General features: G+C 39.3%; 1 pseudogene; it reads left to right on the forward strand.

Annotated features, from left to right (window-relative positions):
- The first annotated feature begins 3,475 nt into the window (after window positions 1-3,475).
- LOC120100446 (small nucleolar RNA SNORA17) lies at window positions 3,476-3,591 on the forward strand (annotated as a pseudogene).
- The last annotated feature ends 7,718 nt before the right edge of the window (window positions 3,592-11,309 follow it).

The following is an 11,309-nucleotide window of genomic DNA, read 5'->3' on the forward strand; positions in this document are numbered from 1 at the left end:
TTTGTATTATTTTAGCTTTTGTTCAACATTCCAAATGAATTTGAATGCGCTGATCTATTCCAGTGCACCCCTAGCTTTATTCTTGGGGTTTCTTCAAATACATTTTATATCCATTTTACTTCTTCAATAAATTTCCTCAGTTAGCATTTTGGTCCCTCCCCTAACCTAGTTTACTATCATCTCATGCTTTGAATCTTTTCCACATTTTCCCTATTTCACTCAATAGCTCTTGATTTCTATGGCACAGTTCTTAGCCTTTTAAAGTTGCCTTATCTGTGACTCTAATTGTAAGTCCTATTAGTTAGCTCATCTGTTGCTGTGATAAAACCTCATGAACAGGCAACTTGTAGAAAGAAGAATGTATGTGGGCTGTGGTTCTAGAAGACCGGAGTCCACCACAGCCGGGAGGCATAGCGGAAAACAAGAGGCATGGTGGCTGGAAAAAACTTGAGACCTCACGCCCATCACTGCAAGCACAAAACAGAGCCAGTGAACAGGAAGTGGGTAAGACCTTTTAATCTCAGAGCACAACTCTGTTAACATATTTCTTCCAGCAAGATTACACTTTCTAAGCCTCCCCTAACAATGCCACCCACTAGGGGTCAAGTATTCAAATATCTGGGCCTAAGGGAGGCATTGTCATTCAAATAACTACTTGAGTTATTTAATATTTTCTCTATGTCATTTTCACAGTAACTTATTATTGTGGCTGTGGTAAAGCTATGATACTACCAAAATATTCTCAGTATAGGAGCACCAGGTTTGTTATGCTTCTATCTGAAGATCATTTATGTTGATTCCCCTACTTTATATAGCAACTCCATATACTGAATCCATTGTATTGCTAAGGAATTACGGCCTCTTAATAGGCTGCAAATATCATATCCCCCTTCACCAGCTGTGAACTGTCAAGCTGCAGTAATTTAACAAGCTATGATTTTTCTATGGAATGGAATACTTAATCTTCAAGGACAGTGACTAGATTACCATAGGTGTAGCCTGTTGGTAACTTCCCAGACTGATGGACATTTCATTTCAGGAATACAGCTGTGGACCTCCTTCTGGGGGGTGGGGAGCATAGTATTGCATCTGTTTCGTGACAGACAAAGCTTGTTCTCTGTAAGTTCTTCCATCAGGCCACAATCTATGGCTTGCTTTCCTGACTGGCCTGCGGACATAGTCAACAATCCTGCAAACACAGTGTTGGATGAAAGAATTATAATATCTAGGGACTATGTCTGGTTCTAATTTTAACACAATACATTATTTTGAACATATCACTGTCTTTGGCTTGGATCTTAGTTTAGTACAATGAGTGTTTTAAAATATACAGTATATATGTCTCTGTAACGACGTGGTTCTAAAACTCTGAATTTCTCACTCATTGCAACGCATTGATTGTTGCTGCTTATAACTTGCTGTCTTGGTTTGGAGCGGGCATGAGAGAGGCTTGGTAGTTCAAGATTGTTTGGAAAAGTCACTTATCCAAATATTGTTTTTGTGTTCTCATTCGGTGTAACTTACCCCCACCTAGTGGTTCAAAGGTAAAATTGCAACTCCTTCTAGTAATCAAATCTACTCCCATTCCTTGTCCTTCCTTTCTGTAGCTTTTGTCTCTTACGTGTTCATATCTTTTCTTTTCTTTTCTTTTCTTTCCCTTCCTTTTCTTTTCTTTCTTTTCTTTTAATCCATGGACTACACTTAGTGCTGCTCATATGTGCATGGACGTAGGAGCATTTACTGGAGTGAGAGCAGCCTCTCAGAGGCTGATTTCTATAAGAAAACTGAATCTGCGTCCTCTATCAGGCATCACTTGTCCATTTCTGCTCAGATAAGATGGGGCGTCATGATTCCTTCCTCTGTCCATGAGAGTTCTTGCACAGCATGATCTCGAAAGGGTCTTGTGTATGACGTCATAGCTTCTGCAAGTTCATGTGTGCAGTGGCCTTGCCACGTCCAGCAAATAATGTTTGCAGCAGACATCTGCATTTTGCCCTTACATTCTTTCTGTCTCTGTCCCACTACGATGCCTCAGCCTTGGAGGGAGAGCCAAGCACTGCACAATCTTTTACTTTCTGCACGTTGACTAGCTGTAGGTCTCTATATTAATCCTCGTTGACTGAAAAAAAAAAAAGATGTTTCTCTAATGAGGATTGAAAGAAGCAGTAATCTACAAAGTACAAAGAATTTAGGGGCCAATTTATTACTATGTCCACTTAGGAGAACACCAGTGTTAGTCTCCTTGAGGGCACGTCCTAACCAGCCGCAGGCTTTTGTCCCTGTTCACCTTACCAAGCATGAGTTGCGTTTTGTGGATGATCCTTAAATCCAATGAGGAAGTGTTAGGTTACCATGACAGCACCACTATTGCACCCATGGGCATGCTTCCACTCCACTTAATCCTACTTCCTGTGGTCATGGTGTTTATCGTAGCAATAGAAAGCAAACTAAGACACACCATTAGAGATGAAAGACATTCTTAAATAATTTCCTCATTTGCTTAGCATTTAAAATATCAAAATCATTAGTTTTAGGTACTAACTACTTCTCTAATACAAGCATTAAACTGCAGATTTCTTTTAATTGTTGTATCCAATCAATGTTCATAAACTGCATTTTCATTTTTGTTTGAATAAAAATACTTTTAAATTTATTTTTGAATAAAAAATGTATGTATTGTGTGCATGTGTGCACACACTTGTTGCTCTACAAGCACATGTGTACAAGGGCCATATGTTAAGATCAGAGGACAAGTTTTAGGGTTTGGTTCCCACCTTACACCTTGTTGAGAAAGGGAGTTGGAGTATACTGACAGATATGCTGGTATCACAGATGTGTGCCATGCATCTGACTTTATACGTGAATTTCAGAGATTTCAGACAGACATCTAGAGTCTTTATCCACTGAGTCTACCTGAGATTTTGTGACTCCAGTATTATTAGAAATATATCGTCTAATTTATAAATATTCTAGATTTTTCAGTTTTTGTTATTATTTCCATCACAGTTTGTGTTTTTGCCATAGAAAGAAACATTACAAATTATATAAATCTCTAGCATTGTTGACAGAAAGAAGATAGAGAAAAGACATAAATTACTGTTACCACCCTAACTGGCATCATAAACCTGGGAGAGTGGAGCCGAAAAATAAAATGGACTAAAGTCTCATTCAATAGTCAACTTTATCCAGGGCATCAGACAATTTATACTCTGAGGATATTCTGAAAGTAAAGCGTGGTCGTGTGAGCAACGTTTACAGGAGTTCAAGATGTAGAGTTACAAGGACAAGGTGTACTCACATGAGTTAGGCTGTGTACAGTCATGAGGACAACTCGTGCTTGAAATTCTCATCTAAAGAGTAACATAATGGGTAATCTGAAGTAAACCACTCCTCTGGACTGTACTTGGGAGGGGCATGAAAGCATATTCCAAGAACAAATCCATGCTTAGAAGGAACAGTGGTAATAAGACTCTTTTTTGCCCTCAGAAGTACTATGTCACTTGTGTGTCAGTGGGTGGCAGAGAGGACAGAGATTAAGCCTATACTCAGTGTTCTGACCTATGAACATCTGAAAGATTAGTAGCTTAGCATTCCCTGACAAAATTGAGACTAAAATAAGCAGCAGTCCAGTATTAGGCAGGCCTGGTACTCCCAAGACAATGACAAGCCACAGACTAAAGGAACTCGAGCTGGAATCATAGGCCCCAGGTAAGAGTGAGATTGAGGCAGATGACGCTCTGAAGGGAACACTCAGGTGGGCCAGGTGAGGAGGACAACCAACAGACTGGTGCTTTGTGGCCCAGACAGGGAGCTAGCCTGAGCTGACCACCAGTCCAGTGCCATGTGCTTGAGATGACCTTGGCCAGCGCTATAATGCACAAGCAGGGCATAGCACTCCTGAGACCGTTCCTGACATTTAGAGACCCCAGGAATCACTAAGTGGAGCAAGTAGGTAGAGAAATGGAAGAGAAAGAGGAACAGAAGGATGCAGACACAATGAAGAGAGGCAGAGCGGGAGACTTGAGGGTATCGAGAAACAGCCTGAAGTGAGTAGCCAATGATGCCAACTAGGACCATGGCGGGGTCCTGACCTCTGCTGCCACTGGAGACCTATCCGGGTCCATGGCCTTGCAGCAGCAGGGGCTTGTTACCACCAAAGGCCAGGCAGACATCCTTTGGGAAAAAAACATGAAGCACAAATGGGAAATTCTATCCAAAATTAAACATGATAATTATATTCTGTAATGTGTTTCAAAAATATAATGTAGGTAATATTTCTTGGACCATGTCATGATGTTGACATTGATGTAATTCCAAAACCAGAAAAGGGCACGGAAAGAAAAGATCCTGTATACTAAGACTTTCCATGAGACAAGACACAAGGGGCTTAACTGGTAACAAATTGGATTCGTCAATGCCCAAAGAGAAATAGATGCTGTTGTGGTAAAAATTAAAAATCAGTCAAACCAGTTCCTGCTAGTACCCTGGTGGTCGAGCTCTCTCGCTAGGTGCCTCTGTGTAAATCTGATTGTTGGGTTACAATTTGTTGAGTCTTGATTTTACCAGGTGGTTAGAACCATAGAGTTCTCGGCTAGCAGAGAGCCGCCGGGAGAGATACTAATATGGGATAAATTAGCAGTACTTCAAATAGCCTGCCGAAACCAGAACTAGCAAGAGAGCTACTGTCAAGGTATGCGCGGGAACCGGTTCTTCCGAGTTTTTACTTTTGCCGAAACAAGTGGTGAAACGATGTGTTAGGCAAGAATCCACTAAATTTAAGATTATTAGCCTGAGAGTTAGATGTTATTTTCTAATTGAATATGGGGTCCAGCGCCATGTTGAGTCACCTGATGGCTGAAGCAGCGGGAACCTTAAACAAAGGAACGGGGAGGGGGAGGGTCTGCTTCCTTATCAGATGTTGATTAGGGTATGATTTATTTAAAAGGCTGGTTTATTGCTTTTAGAATAATACTTGTATATCAAAGTTTGAATCGCGCGGGGAATTTCACCCACGGTTTGAAACTAGCTAGCAATAAATAAGTCTGTAGCAGCAGGCAGAGTGCATAGCAGACGAATATTACAGAGGTTGTTACTTATTGGAGGTCTAAGGCTCCAAGTAGAGAGCTTAACAGATAGATGGTATAAAGTCATAATGCTCTAATAAGTCTCACAGAATACTAATATTCTTTTTAATGTGGGCTCCGCAGGAATTTTGGGTTAAAATTCTGGTTTGACAAGTTGCCTGCTTCTTAGTGACAGTTATTAGTGGAAATGTGATTAAATTTGTTTTTATACTTAGAAGGAGACAGTACAGAGTTTATGTGAATCACGTGAGAATTTTTCGCCCATGGTTTGGAACTTAGGGAAAATTAGTCACTGACTCCAAGCAGAAAGTGGAGTCTGACGCTCCAGGTAAAGAGCTTAATGGATGTATTTTGGGCTAAAATCTTAGTTTGACAAGTTGTTTACTTATTAATATTGGCATTAATAAAAAGGTGATCAAGTTGTTTTACGAACTACCCAGCTAAGGCCATATGGCTCAACAATGCCGGCTAGTGAGGGTTTGTGGTTATTTTTGATGTTTACCACAAGAGGAAGCTTATGTCTTCTTAACGTGGGCTCCACGGGAATTTTGGGTTAATTCCCTGATATGACAGATTAGAAAACCTAAACTGGCTCATATATACTATTGTTTGGCTTACTTCTGTTTTAAAATTGTTTTAATTTTCATAATGGGTGTGATTTTTTGAGTCTTGTGGTTATCTTAGTCTTCTGGGAGAGAGTGAAAGATACAAGCTTTTCTGGTTACAGTCGAAAGAACATGGTATTTTTGGGAGAAATGTTTTGTCTTTGAGTTTCTGAAAAGGGGGATTAGGCTTTGGATACCTTCCAGAGTTATACTGATTAGATCTGATAAAAGGAGACTGCCCTAAGAACTAAATTCAAGAGAATCAAACAAAAAGATACCTCGATTCTAAACTTTTGTCTTGAGAATTATAGATTGCAGAATGTACCTGCTTGGATTCCTGACCTCAAAGACTTTCAGCTGGGTCCAGTCAAGACAGACACATCAGTCTACAACATTCATCCCATTCCATTTTCCCTACCTCCTGTCCCATCCCCACTTCAAGGATATCTCAATGACAACATACAGCTTGAAGAAACCATTGAAGAGTCATCGCCCCAATTCCCTAGACTTTGGCAGACTAGAAGTGGGTTATTCTAAGGTTGTTTTTATGAGGGATTTAGAAATGGTCATAATTTAACATGGAGGAATTAGCTAGGTTGATTTGTACAGCCATAATCTCACTTGGTTACTAAGCTAGAGTCATATCTTTATATGTATAGAACTTATTTGTCACAAAAATTTTAAAAGTATAAGGTTTGGACCCAGTCCTTCTATTGATGCCCTTACAAACTTCTGAGTTGATTAAACATAGGAATTGGGAGTCAAATAACAAATTCATGGCTCCTAGTTCATCATTAGGGTGGTTTTTTTTTTAAATATTCTTCTCAGAAATAGCTGAGAATAGTTAACGGACAACAGTCCAGATTACCTTATATAGCTGGATGGTTTTTAAAAACATCAGAAATCCACAAAATATGACATTTAAACTTATTTGTCTTTTGTTGAGATATATCTGTTCTTAACAGTTCCCCTTTGGTGGATTTAATGAAGAAATGAGCATCTCTACCTCCAGGTAAGTTAATACTTAGTGGCTAGGCAGCCACTAGGCAGAAACTGCCTATTTCACCTACAGACTAATACTGTCCAAAAAGGGACACATTATGCAGAATAGTCAGCTGATAATTTCTGCCCAGCCAGAATGATCAGCCCTTCAAAATTCTGTGTTTCAAAAGTCTGTCAGATGATCCTGGGCCAGAAGGCTGAAGACTTGCTCCCACGTGTTGCTATAACCTATTTCAGTTCTAGAAGCTGTGTTAGGCTTCCTATGTTTATAGATATTTGGTTATTCTCACATTTCTGACAGAGTTGAAGACTAATTAGTCTCATAGCCTACCCAAGCTAATTAACTTTGAGAACACATAGTTGTCTAGATGTTTTTCTAATGGTAATAGTGTGCACAGCTTATACTTGATGAAAATTTTTTTTTTAATTAAACAGGGTGATGTGAAGGATGATGTCCTTATGTGGCAAGGGGGTCCAGGATAAGGTGAAGCCTATCACTAGATGAGAAGGAAGGGTAGGTGGGGAAAAGTCTAGGGAGGAAGAGAAGGAGGAAGAATATCAAGATGGAGACGATGGAGTAGGATGATCCAGATCCAGGTGGACTAGGTCAATTTTATCTTATCTAGGTGGGCTGTTTATATCTTTATTAACTGGCAGTGAATTTATTGTGTGGATGTGTTTATTGTGGATTGAGAAATTAACATACAAATCTGATTGTTAAACTACAAGTTTCTAGAGCTTTGATTTTAAGGGGCTAAGGGAATGTGAGCAAAGTTCCCAGAGGGCAGAGAGACAACTGTCTCAGTTCTGGAAGCCAAGCTAGGCTATAGAAAGCCTGGGACTGGCATGGCATGGTGCCACGCTGGAAGACCCTGGGAGTGAGAAGTGTGTCTCAGGTGTGGTAACAACCTGCCAAGGGGACAGTGTGTGAAAGTGACTAACAGAGAAAAAGCTGGAGCAGCTCCCACAGATCTGTGTGGAGTGAGAATGCACAGGAACTGGTTCCGCTGCTTTTTTATTTTTACTGAAACAGTATGCCATGACTAAAATGGCTTCATTCTAGAAATGAAAGCTATTTCCACATTATAGAGTTTAATGAAACATGTCATATTAATCTTTGTGCTTAAAAAGTTTTATAATATCTAACGTACATTTAAGATAAAATTCTTAGCACAATTGGAGCAGGAAAAAACTGTCTTAAATTAATTAAATTAATAAAAGATATTAACAAATGGCCTATAACTAACCACATATTAAATAGTGAGAACAGGACACTTCCCTCTTAAGGTGATGGAGAAAGTAAAACGTTTCATTTATCAGAGAGCTTAGTGATACTCCATGCTTTGTGACCTGAGATGAACACAGATCCTCTAGTAGGCTGTCATGCCCAGCGACCTGAGAGGAACACAGGTTCACTGCTGTGGAAGGATTAAACAACTCTCAGAACTCGTCTTCTGACTTTCACAGACCTTTTTAATCACTTCCAGTATACAACCTAGTGGGAACCCTCTCCTAATAGAATAAGACAAAAAGGTAAAATGTTGAATTGTGAGAAAGAAGAAAATAGCCATGTCTCTGTTTATCATTATTTCTAGAAGATATGATTGCTTATATAGAAAATGGGGGAAAAAACATAGAAATCTGCTTAGAATTAAAAAGAGAACTTTCAAAGCTGAAGAGTTCAATCCAAGTAAAAAGTTAAAATAAAGCAAAGCACTGCCCTCACGAGAGTCCCATCATCTAAAAGTGCAGGGGCACACCTGTTGCCCAGCAACTCAAGAGGCTGAATTACCTGCTTCACTTTTCATCCAGGAGCTGCAGGCCTCAGTGAGGTCTTTAAATAACAATAGCAACAACACAATTCAAAAAACTCCATTGTGAGGAAAAACTACACGCCCGAAAGCAGAACACTCTGTCCCCATAACTGGCTGAAAGAAAACAGGAAAACAGGTCTACAGCACTCCTGACACACAGGCTTATAGGACAGTCTAGCCACTGTCAGAAATAGCAGAACAAAGTAACTCTAGAGATAATCTGATGGCGAGAGGCAAGCGCAGGAACCCAAGCAACAGAAACCAAGACTACATGGCACCATCGAAGCCCAATTCTCCCATCAAAACAAACATGGAATATCCAAACACACCAGAAAAGCAATATCTAGTTTCAAAATCATATTTGATCATGATGCTGGAGGACTTCAAGAAAGACGTGAAGAACTCCCTTAGAGAACAAGTAGAAGCCTACAGAGAGGAATCGGAAAAATGCCTGAAAGAATTCCACGAAATCATAAATAAACAAGTAGAAGCCCATAGAGAGGAGTCACAAAAATCCCTGAAAGAATTCCAGGAAAACACAATCAAACAGTTGAAGGAATTAAAAATGGAAATAGAAGCAATCAAGAAAGAACACATGGAAACAACCCTGGATATAGAAAACCAAAAGAAGAGACAAGGAGCTGTAGATACACGCTTCACCAACAGAATACAAGAGATGGAAGAGAGAATCTCAGGAGCAGAAGATTCCATAGAAATCATTGACTTAACTGTCAAAGATGTAAAGTGGAAAAAGCTACTGGTCCAAAACATACAGGAAATCCAGGACTCAATGAGAAGATCAAACCTAAGGATAATAGGTATAGAAGAGAGTGAAGACTCCCAGCTCAAAGGACCAGTAAATATCTTCAACAAAATCATAGAAGAAAACTTCCCTAACCTAAAAAAAGAGATACCTATAGGCATACAAGAAGCCTACAGAACTCCAAATAGATTGGATCAGAAAAGAAACACCTCCCGTCACATAATAGTCAAAACACCAAACGCACAAAATAAAGAAAGAATATTAAAAGCAGTAAGGGAAAAAGGTCAAGTAACATATAAAGGCAGACCTATCAGAATCACACCAGACTTTTCGCCAGAAACTATGAAGTCCAGAAGATCCTGGACTGATGTCATACAGACCCTAAGAGAACACAAATGCCAGCCCAGATTACTGTATCCAGCAAAACTCTCAATTAACATAGATGGAGAAACCAAGATATTCCATGACAAAACCAAATTTACACAATATCTTTCTACAAATCCAGCACTACAAAGGATAATAAAGGGTAAAGCCCAACATAAGGAGGCAAGCTATACCCTAGAAGAAGCGAGAAACTAATCGTCTTGACAACAAAACAAAGAGAAGAAAAGCACACAAACATAACCTCACATCCAAATATGAATATAACGGGAAGCAATAATCACTATTCCTTAATATCTCTCAACATCAATGGCCTCAACTCCCCAATAAAAAGACATAGATTAACAAACTGGATACGCAACGAGGACCCTGCATTCTGCTGCCTACAGGAAACACACCTCAGAGACAAAGACAGACACTACCTCAGAGTGAAAGGCTAGAAAACAACTTTCCAAGAAGCAAGAAGAAGCAAGCTGGAGTAGCCATTCTAATATCAAATGAAATCAATTTTCAACTAAAAGTCATCAAAAAAGATAAGGAAGGACACTTCATATTCATCAAAGGAAAAATCCACCAAGATGAACTCTCAATCCTAAATATCTATGCCCCAAATACAAGGGCACCTACATACGTAAAAGAAACCTTACTAAAGCTCAAAACCCACATTGCACCTCACACAATAATAGTAAGAGATTTCAACACCCCACTCTCATCAATGGACAGATCATGGAAACAGAAATTAAACAGTGATGTAGACAGACTAAGAGAAGTCATGAGCCAAATGGACTTAACAGATATTTATAGAACATTCTATCCTAAAGCAAAAGGATATACCTTCTTCTCAGCTCCTCATGGTACTTTCTCCAAAATTGACCATATAATTGGTCAAAAAACGGGCCTCAACAGGTACAGAAAGATAGAAATAATCCCATGCGTGCTATCAGACCACCACGGCCTAAAACTGGTCTTCAATAACAATAAGGGAAGAATGCCCACATATACGTGGAAATTGAACAATGCTCTACTCAATGATAACCTGGTCAAGGAAGAAATAAAGAAAGAAATTAAAGACTTCTTAGAATTTAATGAAAATGAAGGTACAACATACTCAAACTTATGGGACACAATGAAAGCTGTGCTAAGAGGAAAACTCATAGCGCTGAGTGCCTGCAGAAAGAAACAGGAAAGAGCATATGTCAGCAGCTTGACAGCACACCTAAAAGCTCTGGAACAAAAAGAAGCAAATACACCCAGGAGGAGTAGAAGGCAGGAAATAATCAAACCCAGAGCTGAAATCAACCAAGTAGAAACAAAAAGAAAGAATAGAAAGAATCAACAGAACCAAAAGTTGGTTCTTTGAGAAAATCAACACGATAGATAAACCCTTAGCCAGACTAATGAGAGGACACAGAGAGTGTGTCCAAATTAACAAAATCAGAAATGAAAAGGGAGACATAACTACAGATTCAGAGGAAATTCAAAAAATCATCAGATCTTACTATAAAAGCCTATATTCAACAAAACTTGAAAATCTGCAGGAAATGGACAATTTCCTAGACAGATACCAGGTACCGAAGTTAAATCAGGAACAGATAAACCAGTTAAACAACCCCATAACTCCTAAGGAAATAGAAGCAGTCATTAAAGGTCTCCCAACCAA

The sequence above is a fragment of the Rattus norvegicus genome, chromosome 1, assembly GCF_036323735.1.
Source record: "Rattus norvegicus strain BN/NHsdMcwi chromosome 1, GRCr8, whole genome shotgun sequence".
Lineage (NCBI taxonomy): Eukaryota > Metazoa > Chordata > Mammalia > Rodentia > Muridae > Rattus > Rattus norvegicus.